This window comes from Populus euphratica, unplaced genomic scaffold (genome assembly GCF_000495115.2).
Source record: "Populus euphratica unplaced genomic scaffold, PopEup_1.0 scaffold213.1, whole genome shotgun sequence".
Lineage (NCBI taxonomy): Eukaryota > Viridiplantae > Streptophyta > Magnoliopsida > Malpighiales > Salicaceae > Populus > Populus euphratica.
This window is the reverse complement of record NW_011499916.1, coordinates 73,587-80,632: the sequence shown is the minus strand read 5'-3', so window position 1 is coordinate 80,632 and position 7,046 is coordinate 73,587. Positions and strand designations below refer to the sequence as shown.

The window sequence follows — 7,046 nt, the reverse complement described above, 5'->3', positions numbered from 1 at the left end:
TCTAAACTCAGTAGAAAATGATTTACATACAGACAGTTGTTGCAAACCTATCATCTTTATATTCATTTCAAACTTTCTTTTGATTTTCAGATCTATTGGAGAAAATTGCAAACGCAAAGCCTGAGCTATTATGTCTCCCTGACGAAGAGTTGGGGAATTCACTGCATTATGCATCATCCACAGGTTTTCTGGAAGGAGTTCAATTCCTTTTACAAAAGTTTCTCAATGGTGCTTATAAAAGGAACCGTGAAGGCAAATATCCTATCCATGTAGCATGCAAAAATGACTCTGTTGATGTAGTAGAGGAATTTCTGAGGATTACCCCATTTCCAGCAGAATTCCTCAATGAAAAAGGGCAGAACATTCTTCATGTAGCGGCTGAATATGGACAGGTCAATGTGGTAAGGTACATACTCGAAAAGAGTCGGGACTTTCTTCGTGTAGCGGCTGAACTTGAAACACTGATAAACGAGATGGATCAGGATGGAAATACGCCTTTGCATTCGGCAGCACGATATGGTCAATTGACGGCTGCATTTGTACTTGTGCGCGACAAGCGCGTTGACCGTTTCATTGTTAACCATGAAAATCTGACACCATATGAAATTGCTGAACAACAATCCAAAAGTGCTGAAGAGGAATTTGACAAAGTATATGAAATGGAATGCTATTTGATCATCATTTATGGAGCTACAAAAGTATATATTTAGGAATGTCTTCCCAGCTTGCTAAGGAACAAAAGAATTCAAAGAACAGTAACCCGTCCAACGTTCTGTTGAAATTTCTGTTCTTAAATTTTAAGTAGTTATAGATTCCATTTCACAAAAGGATATCATATGTAACGAAAAAAAATGGAAAGAGAGTATATAACTTAAATGCTTCTCCAGCACTTATTTCTTCTTCCTCCTCCTCTTTTTCTTTCAAAACTAAACCAGTGCTTGGTATTTGAAGGTTTGTTAAGTTGGTGGAACGAGTCTAGATTTTTCCTTCTCTAGTAAATAAGCATGACGAGATTTTCTTCTTGAGAAAAGTCTAGAGCTAGCAAGCTGAAATTTCAGCAAAAACCACCTAGATATTTATAGAGCAAGAGAACTGGGAAACCTTGTGAAAAGTCTGTATTAATCTTCAACAATTTGAACAATTATCTGGTGTGCAATATTTCATGACTTATGTCTTCACTCCTCCGGGTGGGCATGCTAATTCAAAAGATTGTTGTCCAGCCATAGCAGGGGGGAACTTACAATTATGCTTTTTTAACAGGGCAAAGCGGTCGATTTAAATAAGCAAGATACAAAAAAGGCATCACCAAAGGACCACGGAGTGATTAATTATTTTAAATTGGTAATATTGATTTTTTTCTTTCCAACTTTTTTTTCCTTGCCATCCCTAATCTCTTAAACATCTAGTTCAAGCCCAAGTAATTTAACTTGTAAACTATTATATTCAAAACTCCTATTTCATTCCAGAAATTTACTTGTTCTGAAAAAGGCATTTGAAGGCCGAAGCTTTAGGAAGCAATTGAGGAAGTGAAAAATACTCATTCAAACAATTAAGTTTTTTCTCCCTCTGCCATGCAGCTGATAACATTATCGATCTTCTACTTTTATGCCCCCCCTGAGCAAACCTTACGTGAGCGTTTCACTGTTACTCCACAACCCATGCCACGAGCAAAAGAGGAAACAAAGAGCAGGATAGAGAATCTTCTAGTGGTAACAGTTCTTGTTGCTGGTTTAACCTTTGCGGGTGCTATACAATTGCCACAATTAAGGGTAAACAATAACTAAAGGGAGCATCATCATGAATTCAACAGCACTTATGAGAATCTTCTGTATTGTTATTTATTTTTCGATGTTGGGGCTTTAACTTCCTCTTTGGTGGCAGCTCTAGTCCTTCTCTGGGCAAACTTTAATGATGCCAAATTCAAACTCCTTGCAGTTCATTTCTCAGCCTTCATTGTTTTCTCGGCTATTACCATGATGTTGGAGGCTTTCTCTTTTTCTGTGAGAATAGCATTACTAGGATCCCCTGATGTGTGGTTAACAATCACAATTACAATCGTGGCCTATGTGTTTTTCCTTCCTCAGGCGTTCTTTCTTTTAACTTGGGTTCTTCCGCGATCTGTCAACCAAATTCTTCGTGAAATACTCTTGCATTATTTCCTCCTCGGCTCGCTGTTCACGCTTTTCTACAGTTGGAGGTGGTTGATTGATCAGAAACTTCCTCGCCTCAAGAGAAAGCCCAATTAAGTATCCAGGTCGATCTCCATCAAGGTTGATCATAAGAATAGAGGGAAAGTAGAAATATATAGGAGTTCCCACCTTTAAGAGGTTTCGGGATCAATAACATCTTGGATTGTGCGTGTCTAGCGATTGTAATAATAATTTGAACTTACAATAACTTCTGAGTTTCCTATTGAAAGCTGTATGCGCAATTCTACAATTATTTTTTCTTTAAGCATGCATTCATTAGACTCCTTTTGTTGTTGTTGGATTGAGTTAGAAATAAATTTAAATCAAATATTCAAATTTAGGTATCAATGTTAATTAAATATATTGTTATTTGTTGAGATTTTATTGGCCTAAATTATTTGATTAATGGACAACGGATCAGGATATTAAAGCTAGGATACCATTTGGTTCTGGAGCTTTTATCGGTTGCATCTAATCAAAGGCTTCTCTCACTTCCTCCCTTGCAAAATCTTCATATAACTGAAAATTCATATCGATTGTGGCTCGCTACAAAACATTTTCAATCACCTTATCAACTCGATCCTTCTCCTTAAGAAGAAAACAAACTCTGGATATGTCTTCGTTCTTATCAGACCAGACTCTGTCATCTTTGATTCAGTTCGCCCTATTCCAATCCTCTCTGTTGCCTTCATATGAAAGCTATGTCTTCTTATTGTCAACCTTTCTAATTTGATGTCTTGTTCATTATAAAAAAAATTCAAATTATTAGTTTTCTGATTTTATTGTAGGATATGATTTTATAAAATACTCAATAAATTGTTCTATACAAATTTAATTATGTTAAATAGATATGCTTGGGTGGGTATATATGTGAACATGTTTGTGAATATGTTTTTATTCTGTACTTGGATCCATCAACTGATGCAGAACATAATTATATAATTTATATTATTATTTTAAAAATTGAAATTAATTTTGAATTTAAATCAAAATATTTTGATTTAAATATTACGACTTAAAAGTATATTATAGTATCTTTTTAATGTGGAATAAAAAAAATTTTAAATATTCTTTTAAAATTTCATTATTTACAACATGTACAACCTATATTCACATGAATTTTTTTAATTTTTTTATACAAAATATTAAAATTTTAAATATTTTTTAAAAAAATTTAAATTAATTCAGATTAATCTAAGTTAATCCATGAAATCCAATATCTATCCTTTTAACTAGATAAATTTCAAAGCCAGTTTGATAACTGTACCTTAAATATTCTCAATCACCTTGTCAACTTGATCCTGCTGCTTGAGAATAAAACACAATTCTGGATTTGTTTTTGATGCTTATCAAACCAGGCTCCTTGGGATCATTTCAACCATAATGTCCACCTTTATGATTTTGTTTGTCCCAAAACCGTCGTTCATTATCAAAATTTCTAATTATTAATTTTGCAGATTTTCTTGTTATATTCTAATCACAACTCATTGTAATTTTTTAATCCAACCAATTCCTTCCTTATATATTTATATTAAATAATCCATAATTTAATCAAATACAAGTGAAAAAAAAGAAGATTAAAAGATATAAATAATGATCATGACATTTATGTTGCTTTCAATTTTATAATAATATAAGATTTAAATTACATATCATTGCCACCCTAGTTAATTTTCAATTGAACCCTTTCGTGAGAACAAACTAACGAAATCAAGTGATATAGTTTATATTAGCACTTTAAAAAATTTGGCATAATTATAAATTTAAATTGAATATGCATCTGAATTTTAATTTTATTATAGGATGTGATTTTTTAAAATAATCAATAAATTCTTCTTTAAAAATTTAACCATGTTGAATAGATATGGGAAGGTACATGATGTGTGAATATATTTGTTATTATCTAATTTCAACCCGTTTACTTTTATTTTAATTTTTAAGGGAAGGTTGAATTTGGAATTAAATGATCGATGATTAATTTTAATCAAGAGAGTAATTTTCCAACTTATAAATAAAATAAGGACTATAATATGTTTTTGCCCTTCTCTCTCCTTATCTCTAATTTAAAAAAAAATCATAATTTTAGTTATTTATTTTTAAATTTGATTTTAAATTCTAATCAAATTTAAATTTTAAAAAATTAAATTTATTTAAAAATTTGTTTTCATATGCTATAAGATTCTTATATTATAAATACAGATCTTAATATATATATATATATATATAACAAACTAGGGTTTCAAGTTTTGAACTGCCAGCAACCATTTATCTTTAGTGTCATCTCTTTCTCTGACTGTCACAAACAACAACCCATTAAAGCAACGAAGATCTCTCAAGAGAGGAATCGTCAACGCCCCCAACAATAATACTAGGTACGCTCTTAAACCTCCTCATTATAAAAAATTGTGTAGTTATTTTTCTTTAGCTTGCATAAGTCATTAAAATAGGAAGTAAGGATCCTAGGAATGGTGGCTTTGTCATCTTTAGCTGTGGGTCAGATGATGAGGGAATTTATTGCTATTGCCCTGCCTGGTTTTATGTTGTAATTTTTATATTGCATGAAAGGGGGACTTTTGGGCATGCACTGTTGAGCATATATGCCTCCCTTCTTGTTTTTTAAAAAATGCACCATAATGTATCAGTGTGAGAAAGGCATGCTTTGCGACAGTGGTTTTTTATTAGCATTGTTTTTAAAAAAAAAGTCTTAAGGTATTTAAGCATGTTTTAGATTTTTTTTAACACTAAAAAAATAATGAAAAATAATACAAAAATATATTCCTTACAATTGAACTTAATAACTAGTTTATAAAATTCATTAAGATTTGACTAAAATTAAAAAGCTCAATGGGTCGACATATTCAAATTTCAAAATAATAAAACCATCAATCCCATATTTGTAAATAAAAAAGATGGTTTTGCCCATGTTTGAGGTCAACGTACTCATAGGGAGCAACCGCTTTCAATAATAAAAAAAATAAAAATATATTTCTTAAATTTCCAAAAAAAATAAAAGTTAAGAGTATTAACATTAAAAGTTTTTTTTTTCTCAAGTTATACTCATAATGACAAAGTCATAAAATTCATCAATGCTAAAATTGGAAATACACTTAATAATATTCATTGATGTTAAAATTAAAAATATTAACATTAAAAATAAAAATAATTTTTGAACTTGATTTTCTTCATGTAGACCATGAAATCCACCCAGGTTTATAGAAGGTGGAAGAGGAAAGTTTTGTATTTAATGGTGCCAAATCTTAGCACTTAATTCTGTTAAGAGAATCTCAATCGTTGGTTTAAAATAAACACCATGAATTATCAAATCTGACACTTCAAGGTTGTCCGAGTTAGCCATTTTAGATCAACATCATGAACATTGTGGTGTCAATTAACCTAAACAGACCATATGAAAATGTAGAGAAATGTCAAGTGATCATTTTGGTTCAGATGCCCTCAGACGAGACCACCTCTTAGTGTCATCTCTTTCTCTGACTGTCACAAACAACAACCCATTAAAGCAACGAAGATCTCTCAAGAGAGGAATCGTCAACGCCCCCAACAATAATACTAGGTACGCTCTTAAACCTCCTCATTATAAAAAATTGTGTAGTTATTTTTCTTTAGCTTGCATAAGTCATTAAAATAGGAAGTAAGGATCCTAGGAATGGTGGCTTTGTCATCTTTAGCTGTGGGTCAGATGATGAGGGAATTTATTGCTATTGCCCTGCCTGGTTTTATGTTGTAATTTTTATATTGCATGAAAGGGGGACTTTTGGGCATGCACTGTTGAGCATATATGCCTCCCTTCTTGTTTTTTTTTAAAATGCACCATAATGTATCAGTGTGAGAAAGGCATGCTTTGCGACAGTGGTTTTTTATTAGCATTGTTTTTTTAAAAAAAGTCCTAACGTATTTAAGCATGTTTTAGATTTTTTTAACACTAAAAAAATGATGAAAAATAATACAAAAATATATTCCTTGCAATTGAACTTAATAACTAGTTTATAAAATTCATTAAGATTTGACTAAAATTAAAAAGCTCAATGGGTCGACATATTCAAATTTCAAAATAATAAAACCATCAATCCCATATTTGTAAATAAAAAAGATGGTTTTGCCCATGTTTGAGGTCAACGTACTCATAGGGAGCAACCGCTTTCAATAATAAAAAAAATAAAAATATATTTCTTAAATTTCCAAAAAAAATAAAAGTTAAGAGTATTAACATTAAAAGTTTTTTTTTTTTCTCAAGTTATACTCACAATGACAAAGTCATAAAATTCATCAATGCTAGAATTGGAAATACATATTCATTGATGTTAAAGTTAAGAATATTAACATTAAAAATAAAAATAATTTTTGAACCTGATTTTCTTCATGTAGACCATGAAATCCACCCATGTTTATAGAAAATGGAAGAGGAAAGTTTTGTATTTAATGGTGTCAAATCTTAGCACTTAATTTTGTTAAGAGGATCTCAACCGTTGGTTCAAAATAGACACCATGAATTATCAAATCTGACAGTTCAAGGTTGTCTGAGTTAGCCATTTTAGATCAACATCGTGAAATTTATGGTGTTAATTAACCTAAACAGACCATATGAAAATATAGAAAAATGTCAAGTGATCATTTTGGTTCAGATGTTATCAAATTTGGTGAAGATTAGAGATATTAAATGCCCCTGCAGAATAGCTTTTCAAGCTATCATTTCTAGTAAAAAATGAAGAAGATAATGAATAATAAATAAATAACGCGTCGTATGGTTCTTTTGTTACCAAAACGGTATCGTTTTAAGGTTTTGGCCAAATTTCAATTTGGTCCTTCATCTTTTGTTTTATGTCAATTACACTCCTCATA

The 7,046-nt window shown here is 31.1% G+C and overlaps 1 long non-coding RNA gene across 1 annotated transcript in view; it reads left to right on the top strand.

Annotated features, from left to right (window-relative positions):
- Window positions 1-2,437, top strand: part of LOC105134552 (uncharacterized) — a 17,667-nt gene extending 15,230 nt beyond the window's left edge. Inside the window, exon 3 of the long non-coding RNA XR_844012.1 lies at window positions 2,312-2,437. This is a non-coding gene — a long non-coding RNA (uncharacterized LOC105134552). The remainder of the gene's footprint in view (window positions 1-2,311) is intronic.
- Window positions 2,438-7,046: the final 4,609 nt, after the last annotated feature.